This window comes from Tubulanus polymorphus, chromosome 12, assembly GCF_964204645.1.
Source record: "Tubulanus polymorphus chromosome 12, tnTubPoly1.2, whole genome shotgun sequence".
NCBI classification, from domain to species: domain Eukaryota; kingdom Metazoa; phylum Nemertea; class Palaeonemertea; order Tubulaniformes; family Tubulanidae; genus Tubulanus; species Tubulanus polymorphus.
Genome location: NC_134036.1, coordinates 7,254,329 through 7,264,950, shown reverse-complemented (window position 1 = coordinate 7,264,950; position 10,622 = coordinate 7,254,329). Strand labels below are relative to the sequence as shown.

General features: G+C 37.9%; 1 long non-coding RNA gene across 1 annotated transcript; it reads right to left on the bottom strand.

Moving 5' to 3' along the window:
* Window positions 1–1,877: 1,877 nt before the first annotated feature.
* LOC141914278 (uncharacterized) lies at window positions 1,878–4,569 on the bottom strand. The gene is made up of 4 exons (XR_012620747.1): window positions 4,547–4,569; window positions 4,153–4,189; window positions 2,237–2,549; window positions 1,878–2,150 (listed from the first exon to the last, which is right to left on the bottom strand). It is a non-coding gene; the product is annotated as an uncharacterized LOC141914278 (long non-coding RNA).
* Window positions 4,570–10,622: the final 6,053 nt, after the last annotated feature.

Here is a 10,622-nt window from a genome sequence, read left to right as displayed (position 1 = left end):
ATTTAAGTTAAATTTATTAAACAGTTTAAACCATCACAAGAGATCCTCAAACCGTCTTCTTGAATCTTTAAATCCATCGAGATTGCGATGGTCGTCATTTAGTAAATGATTTGAATTGAACAAAATCATCGTTGCGAAAAAGTTATTGAGAATGATAAACAAGTCATTACTATTAACTCGTGATCTTATCATATTGAATCAAATGACCCATCGTGAATGAGAAGGTCGTCACGACTAATACCTATTTCACTGAATCGTTGACACTATCGAGGATGAGAAATTCGCAGAGAACACAGTTTTTGGTTTACCTATGTTATGGCTGTTGGTTGGCAGTTAAACCTACATGTTGAAAAGTACATCTATGTTGTCTGATGTGACATTCGCAACTGAACACATTTTCTAGGGTTTTCACAATTGAGCGTGAACATTGATTCTAAAGATTCAGTTTCAATTCGACTAATTTGAAAAAGATCCACAATAATTGAAATGATCAAAAATATTAAATGAATCCAGTTCATTGGATATATGATTTTTTTTCAATTTGGATTCCACACTTATCGTAATGTTATTTTAATCTGAATCAAGTTGTTCATCTGGTTGGTGTAATTGGAATTTGGGTCTAGTTCCATAGTTGTCATGGTGAGTTTGTCAGTTATTTTTGATCGGGATCCAGTTCCACGATATGGCTCGAATCTAAATACAACCCCACGGTTTAACTGTTTAAAATGATTCGCGATCCACTTCCACAGTTTTAATGTATTGGTTTTACTCCGAATCCCGTTCCAAGATAAAGAGCGGGATCGGAATCCAGTTTCACTATATGCACTCAAGATGACTGGGAATCCAGTTCCGCAGTTATGTAAGTCTAATATGTCTCCGAATCAAGCCCGATCTTTAATTTAACATGGTTGAATGCGTTCCTTACTAAACTATGTCATTTTGGGTCCCGAATATTCAGTTATTACATCAGACGAAAAAGTTTCATATTTCACCCGTTTCCACTCAGGATTGATGCACTGACGTTAACACCGAGCGAGTTAATAATCCTGAACAGAAAAACAAATAGTGTATTATATATCTGAAGTGCAAAATTCATGAGAGAATAATCTACATAGAGCTTCCTATATCGTTATATAGTTTTTCATGCAACTGTCAGTGATGACCAGATGACGATCAATATGACGCGATACGAGTGAAGAAAAACAATTCTGAGGACCGATTGGAAAAACAATTCATTCACGGCTCTGTGAGAGTACATAGTGATGCAGGTGGAACGATTTGAAGTGCCAGATACGAATCGATTTACCATAACAAAACTTCGGTAGAAGTTTCAATATATATTAAGCTGTGCAATCATAAGCTTATTTCAATGAGTCCAAATGTATAAAATAAGGCACCAAATGTGTCATTCGTCGACCGTACTGGCTGAAGAAAAGGAGAGTTGAATACGTTGGAAGAAGCGATTGAGGTGAGCGCATTCATGAAATATTCATATCTTTATTATTCATACTCAAACGTTGATTTTCAGTAAAACAATATACAATTTCAGATGTTGTATACCTACTCTTGACTCACTTAAAAACATTCACTTTCATAAAAGCCTGTTACATTATTTCAAGGAATTACTGCACTTGTGAATGTGATTCTAATAATATGTGTACTAGAACTATTGGTCCACGTACGATTAAGCTACTGACGTAAAAAACAACCGAAAAAAACGTCTCACTTGATCGTTTCTACAAAATTACACCCTTAAAACGATAATGACTTGAAAACGTATATTCCTAGGGATAAAATTCCATTCTTAACACAGAGTAACATGAGACACATCTACATGTAAAACTAGTAAGATATGCATATGCATAACAATCGGTAAAGGCTGAATTATTTCATACAGTTTCTATATATTCAGCCGGAATTTGGATGTATTGGACGTGCAATATGTTGCCAAGAATAAAATCTGATCACCATTCTTTTTAATTCACATGAATTAAAAAAATGTCTAGTATAACGATTATCTTTCATAACCTTCATTTGCTTTGCAGCACGTTTTCCCCTATTATCTGTTGATCTTTTTTTGTGCTGGTTTAGTTTTTCTTTGAACGCAACGACTGAGGGAACAGCGTCTGGTTTCAAGATTTTCCTTTCCTCTGAAATTGAAATTTGAGCAACACGTATAAAAGAGCTTCGTGGTAGATTGTCAGCATATTGATTTCTCATGCAAATTTAAACTAACCTAAAAGTCCCGTTTTTCTGTGATCAGCTGGTTTAAAGTGCTTGTGACAAACAAAGCTACGTTGACCAGGCGACCATAATTTTCTTTTGTCAGTATTATCGGCTCTTTTTATTGCTACACACCATTCCTTATACAGGTTTTTCTTGGTAGGGAACTTATGTCCCCCTTTGCTATTGTGACCAACCACAACACAATAGTCAGACATTGTGAAATCTCCGATAATAGCACGAATAACCACATTTGACTTGGATTTTACTTCCGGGTTGTTGATAATCTCGCAAAAATGGCTCGCGAGAATGGTGCTGAATTTAACCTGGAAATGAATTCAAAATATAACCGAAATACCTTATGTACTAGTTCATTTGCAATAAAAATCTATCGCTTCAACGTTTTAGTTAGCGATATTTTACTTATCATACATCGGCACGCATTTAAATCCTTTAAATATGATATCCCGACAATGTGATGAATTCGATAAAACCTCACTTCGAACGCTAAAGATCACTTGAAATGTCAAAGAACTACCAACAATCACAAATTTAGCGATAACGCTGGAAGCAGCTAATGCAAGTAATGACTGGTGCCGGGTGTCATCATTTAGTTGTTGAGTTCAAGACTCTGAGGTGAATTAATTGCAGGCTACACTGATTATTATATGAAATATAATCTACACTGATTTTAATATGAAAATATATTATGAAATAAAATTGATTTTAGAAGGACTACACTCGTAGATTCATAATAAAAATATGAAAAGTACCAGGACTCGAACCAACAATTAAAATTGGGCCGTCAAGTGCTGCCACCATGTGATACCTGGCAACCAGTCATTGCATCGTTAGCCGTGGAAAAATGTTTTTTTTTTTTAATTTTAGGACATTTATAGTGATTTCTAGCCTTTGCAGTGAGGTTTTATATTATCTTACGTAGCGGTAGGCGAGAGATTTTCATTGTAAATGAACTAGAGCATGGCGAATTTAGGTTCCAATTTCCGGTTCTGACTAGCGCCATCAAACGAGTAATTCAAGAACTTGAATTTGTCGATATCCCGTATTAACATCCAGGATACTCAAATTAAATATATTTTCAAAACTTTAGTATTCGTCTCAAATTACGTTAATGCACATTGTTTCTTTTTTGAATTTTTAAAAATACTTCCGATTCGGAACTTCATTATGATCAATTATCATTCTTTAAATCATTCTATAACTGTTATACTAATTTTATTACAATACGGGATAAAGCAAAACAACAATGTCTGCCCATACTTCTGTTTTTCTTTTTATAGAAAGTACTCGGGAGTATCATAAAGTAACAGCGTGATCCTTTCACCAGCCACATAATTAATGCACCCCGATGTTCCGACCTAACCAAACACGATCTATTCTTAAGTTTTATAAAAAGAGTTGAAATCTGTTGAAATATGGGTCGTGTCGGTACCTTGAAGAACACTGCCAGCATACTGTTGAATACACATATGTAATTGAATGAAATTTGTTAAACAATAATCAATAATATTGAAATTAAACAAATCAATCCTACCAAAATAGTCAGCACGCCACAACTATGCCCATCAAGTTGTTTCTGGTGAGGCAGTTCGATTATGGACCATTCAATATCATCAATGTCATGTCTACCAAGGGCTGTGGCTCAGTAAGTCAAGTAAGACATTACATTGAGATGAGAAATAGTTTGGAAATTATACATAATACATTGACATCGATAGAGAATAACGCAGTTTTCATAATGATTTCTTACTTAATATTCTTCAGTGCTTGAGCTTTTTTAAAATCAGATGCTCAGATGTATCAAAGTACTACATACTTTCTTGAATAGACTATATTTGTATCGTGATTTGTTTCCTGCGACAATCGGAGTTATTATATAAGAATCAATAACCGTACAGTCATACATACTTTTTTCAGCTTCAAGGGCTAGGGCCATGTTTATCACCTGAATAAAGAGCAAAAGATATTGATATGAAGTTCAATGAAAAAATGCGCATGGGATGATTTATTATCCAGTAACCATACATGTTGTCTAGAACTGTATGAGATACTAATTAATACAAACAAAAGTTTTAAGATCTTCCGAAACAACACACTACTTACTCACTAGTAGTAACATATATGACATAGGAATTTATTTTCAAGGACCGCAATCCCTCATCGGTCAAGAGATGACTACCAGATGAGTATTGGATCTTCCTTTTTGTCCAAAATACATTTGACATGAAAAAACATCATTTGTGGCACACGTATTTCATGTAGAAGAAAGAGAGAAAAAGAATTAATTACAATTGCGACTTACATGTGCTGAACTTTACTTCCGCGTACGTCACGGTTTGTTTACTTCCGGTATATTCAGAACATGCGCAGAGCGAAACCTAACTGTGGCCGGTAGAAAAAATCGCTTACCATCAAAATTCTCTAAGTCCAGAAAACAGTCGAGTGCGCAGGCGTCACTACATGTCAGAACTTCAATAACATGTGAATGGCTCCAGCGTCGCTGTAGTTTCTATTAGGTTCGAATCCCAAATAATTTTGATCTTAATTCAAATTTTGACGACCCAGTGTCGCTAGTTAATCTGTTTGCAGTGCTATTGAGTTCGAATCCCGAATATGTTATAGAAAAATACTTGCACGGAATTTTTCTTTTCAGGTACGAAAATTCCAGCTTACTGCAACCTGTTGTCCCAAAAATAGAAATGATCATCTGACAAAATACGAAGAATGCCTCATCATCCAGTTCACAATTGCGAATTAAAATTAGTCAAAGCATAACTCACGCCTTACATCTATGGAACGGTCCCAAATCGATTGAACAACAAGAGAAAACTTAATATATGCTTATATACGTATATGATACGAATGGAATAAATCTATTTGGATAATTCACTTGTTTGTGTAAATATGACATACAAGATTATCTAGACATTAGGCCTACAGAGTCAACAATTACGGTTTACCAAACAAGATTTTAGTGGTAACAATTAAACCACTGCCTCTAGGAAGTCATGAAGAAAGCACCCTTCCTACGTTTTAGTTCCCAGGTACTCGCCCCATGACTACCACAAAAGCAGTGAAATAACAATTACCTCATATACATACATCAAAGTAGGAAGAAACATAACGCAATACTTGCAGAGACCGCCCTGCAATGCTGGCGAAAAGACTAACCATGGATAATCAGAAAGCCAACTTCTCTAGAATCTCAATGTAATGTATCGTTGTTTCGACGGCTTGTGGATCAATTGATGTTTAAATTCGTAGTTGTTTCCCGGTATGAAATCATTGTCCAAATAAGCAGCTTTCTCTACGTTATCCATTTTTGTAGTCCTTCAAATCTTTCTACAAAGGTTCCAACATCTTTGGCACCTTCATCTAAAAAGGAAATTATTGGTATTTAGTATTATTTAATCATATGTTGAATAATGGTTGCATGCGTTACTTTTTAGATTTGCATAGAATAGCTGATGTCATGCTATGACAAATATTCTGAATGTTAAGGTAAATTATACCTATCATATGGCCGATTGAGTTGTTGTTCTCATCACCCTCCATTTCTTCATTGATGACATCATGTCCCTCTGACGATTCATCGTGGTCTAAAAAGTTGTCAGATTCAACAACCACTGCCGCACCAGATCTACAGAATATGAAAATATTATGATACTTGTGTACCCCTGTCAGCATGCTTATCATATTGAAACTGCCCTTTTTGTATCAATGCAAATATCACAGGAAGGTGTATCTGCCGATGAGCATATTTACCCTAGAGGTGCATGTTCCTCCAATGCCGCATCAATATGTTCTACAGGTTCCGCATCGGGACGTACAATAACAGGTTCGACAGCCGTCACACCAGATCTACATAAAGAAATTGATAATAGGCTCTTATGCAAATTCGTAATACGTAAAAACACTTTTGGCACATTTTCAGTGCCCTGTTTTAAGATAAGAAAACGCGGGTGAGAACTATGTGCCCCTATCAGTATATTTATCGCATTTTAAGTGCCCTTTTTGCATCAAAACAAATATCGTAGACAGTGTGCCAATGAGCATATTGACCCTATGCGAGGTACATGTTCCTCCAATGCCGCATCAATATGTTCTACAGGTTCTGCATCGGGATGTACAATAACAGGTTCGACAGCCGTCAACACCAGATCTACATAAAGAAATTTATAATAGGCTCTTATGCATTATCGTAATACCACATTTTCACACATCTACCACATTTTCAGTGCCCTTTTATAGATTCGGAAACATGGGTTAAAATTATGTGCCCCTATATCAGTACATATGGTGCAGGGCCCTTTTCTGAAATTTGGATCCGCAGGAAAAATTAGGTGCCCTCATCAAAATAAAGAACATTCACCCGTTCGAAATGAGAATGACCTTGTTATGAAAATAATGTGCCCCTGATAAATTCTCATCGGAATCATAATCCATTCTAGTGCCGCCAAATACATCAGTTATGATGGGTGGACGAAGTTCTTACAGACTACTGTCTGTCACACCTGCTCTCCGTGCGACGTTTTGGTCCGTAATTACGTGAATAATCGGTTCATCTCTAAAAATTATGCATCAATTTGTTCAGTAAGGAATTTGCATTCAGAAATAAATGATGAAGTGTCATAGATTTGTTTGTATTTTTATCTGTCAGCGATAGTTTACCTGGCATACGCTCGCGTGATGCTGAAAATCTGCATTTATGGCCCATTACGTGGCGCCACCTACTGTATTTTGATATGCTAACGAGCAGGTAATGACGTCACTGTAACGTTTCCGAGCGTCCGCGGAGTTTTTCAGCATTACACGAGCGTATGCTGAGTAAACTATCGCTCATAAATGACAACAAAAACACCTTTAGTAAAAATTGGTGTTTATTTCTAAATTTCTAAGTCCCCACTTAACAAATTGATGTGTAATAAAGGTAGATAAACGGTTTACTAATGAAATTACGGACCAAAACGTCGCACGGAGAGTAGGTGTGACGGACAGTAGGCCTACTAGTAGTAATATGGCCTTCGTTCGACGAACGAATTCTGTCGTGTTTTAACGTCAAAATTTCCATCTGATCACTATCTTTACCTGAACAAATCTGTAATTTTTGCAGTTTTCGACGCCGCCGCAACATTTTCCTGCTTTTTTCGTTTTCCATATCTTTCTTTTGGCGGCATATTCAGAGAAAGTTAATAAAAAAATTTCTTATAACTTCAGCTAGCGAGAGTTGCCATGTTGCGTACCGGAACGCGGCCCCGGACATAGACACCGGACAACGCGAGGCGGCAAATAGCCGACGTGCGAGCACCGGATTTTTCAGCAGCGCGTTTTTAAAAAGGGCACTTGTCCAAAAAGGGGTGGGTTCGAACCCAAGGAACCCACCCCCTGTATCCGCGCCTGATATCGTGACCCATATACCGAGCCAGGAGATCCAATTCATGGTTTTTCAAATTTAAAATCTGCGACATAGTACCCATGTGTTTTCGCAATCTTGTGGATGTCAATAACTCTGGCTTCTTAGCCCCGCATTCATGTGCATACAATCGCAAACAATCAGCACCACGAATTTCATTCAATGATGCACCATATGGGCGTGCAAATATGTATGGATTTCTGTCGGAGACTCTCACCACGGACCGCAGATCAATCAAAATATCATTATACTTCGTCACAGTTTGTGTCAAAATAACTGGCACATGGCTACCCCACTTACCGATAACGCTGATATGTGTTAGTTCTTTGCACAGGTGTTTTTCACATTCATATTCATATTCATCTTCATGAGTTTTTATGAACTTGATAACTAGTGCCTCTCCCAAGAGCATGACCAACTGCTTAAGCTAAAGATGGCACCTTGTAGACACCATGTTGTGGATCAAAATCCTGCCATTTCCTTTACTGCTCTTACAATGTCATCAAAGCTACATGGCCGTATAACATCAGTACAGGACAATATCTGAAATCTCTCGCAGTTTAAGCACAAGCCTACCAAGTAACCTCATATGCTTTTTTAATGAAGAAAACTTGTTTTTTTTTCTATTGTGTTTGGACAATGACCTTTTTGCGACATCTTTTTTCAGGACATCTGTTTTAGCAACCATTGATACATCATCATGCTGCAATGTATCAAGTAATTCAGCTAAGCCTCATCTTGACAACCAGGTAACATTGATGCAGCTTCCGTCTGCACTCGAACTCTCTTTTTGGAATGGCTAACTGGTTTCGCCGGACATTTTCCACAGTGTCGCCACAAACTTGCTCTTTTGTAATATCCTCTGCAGTGTGGACAAGGCAAGTAATCTGATGGCGTGGAGCTTATGCCATAGAAAATCAGCGTTTTTGTACAGAGGTAAACTGAACTATGCATTTCTTGAATATAAGGCTACCAACGATGAAAGCGATGTATTATTATTGCTTTTTATTCTTTTTCTGTTTTTTTTGCTTTTGCTAGATATACTTATACTCGCATGCCATCATGTTTGTTGCCGAAACCAAAGTGGACATGACCATTTTCATTGCTCCGAGTGTTTGGCCATCATATCGCGGAGAGAAAATATCGAAACACATCTAGCCGTATGTAATAAAACAGTCGTATCCGTCAACGAAGTACCAAATCCGCGCTCTGCTGCAGTCGTATCCGTCAACGAAGTACCGAATCCGCGCTCTTCAGCAGTCGTATCCGTCAACGAAGTACCGAATCCGCGCTCTGCAGAAGTCGTATCCGTCTACGAAGTACCGAATCCGCGCTCTGCAGCAGTCGTATCCAACGAAGTACCGAATCCGCGCTTAGAAACAGTCGTATCCGTCAATGAAATGCCGAACCCACGCTCTGCAGCAGTCGTATCCAACGAAGTACCGAATCCGCGCTTAGAAACAGTCGTATCCGTCAATGAAATGCCGAACCCTAAATGGGACAATGTGAAATTTACACATTGCAATGCTACCATTAGGTATAGAAAAAATATAAAGAAGCATATGGCACAGCATTCACCTGCAATTATTGATTCCAACAGACACCACCCCGGGTGTCGACCCCAATCGGGGAATATTTTTGATCGCGAATTCTATGCACGGAGCGGGATACCCCATCCATGTGATTGCAAGGGCATCGCCGCCTGCAATGTTCAGTTGCGAAAACGACACGTGCATCTCGGCATCAGAAGCGTCTGCACGAGGTGGCAATAATGCATACCAGAGTCCACACGTCAAAAGTGCTACTCACGCCCTTCCATATGTAAATACACAGTTAAAAAACGACAGTTTAGAGTCACTTGCACATAGATAAATTATTGGAATAGATAGCAAAAATGCTTGTCCAGTGCGTTCACAGTTGGCATTGCAAAAAAGGCTCCATTGATCAGTGTATGGATGAGAAGTGAACGCTTTATCCATATGTCAATATTTTGCGGAGAAATACGATCATGGAGTCGGCATGGTAGATGTGTCATTTCGTTCGATCGGAAAGCATAACAATTAAATTGTAAATGCTCATCAGGAAAGGCTGTATCCACAAGTCTATTGCAAAGTGGTTTTCATTGCAATCAAATCTGGCATTCACCGACGTGAAATCCAATAATCTGGACACCAAGACGCTGACCATTCCATCGACAATTCATACCCGCCACAGGGTCAACTTTTGGACGAATTGTCACATTATTTACGCAATTACAAGCGAATCCCGGTTATCCCGGGACATGTACAATCCCCAAGCCAAATCACGCAGATTAGACTTCGCAAAAATCGTTGCCATAAATGTGGATGTGAACTGCACGAACACAGATTTACGTTTCGCGGGGAAATTGTCGATATTATTGCCATTCACATAAGTTATTTTGATTGGATTATTTAATGGATTTATTTAATTGAGTCGAAAATCATGCATTTAAAATGTTGTCTTATCTAATCATATAATGTTCAATGACACTGTTTTTTTAAGATATTGAAGTATACGTTCGGCAATGTCGACAATGAGGTCATTGGTTTTGATATCAGGAGCACGATGAGGGAATTCATATCTTCGACGGCAGTTTGTTGTTGTCGACTCGTTTATGTCTGTGGTTACGAGCTGGTTTGATGGTAAGTATCAACCTCACTGTAAAGTTCAAATATGACTTTGTTAATTCTATTGTTCATGAAATTTTATGTCTTATAATTTCAGAATCATACAGCAGTAGGTCGTTTGGTGTCAATCATAGAGGAAACATCGAACATAAAACTCAACCAACAGGCTCAATGGTAAGGCATAAATCAAGTTTTAGCAGATCAGACAAATATGTTTGTTTCTACCAACGGACGTCATTCATCCGCGTTATTTTCTATTGCAGCTGCAGAATTAGAGCCAACAGACGACTGCACGGATGATGCAAATATTGATTCGT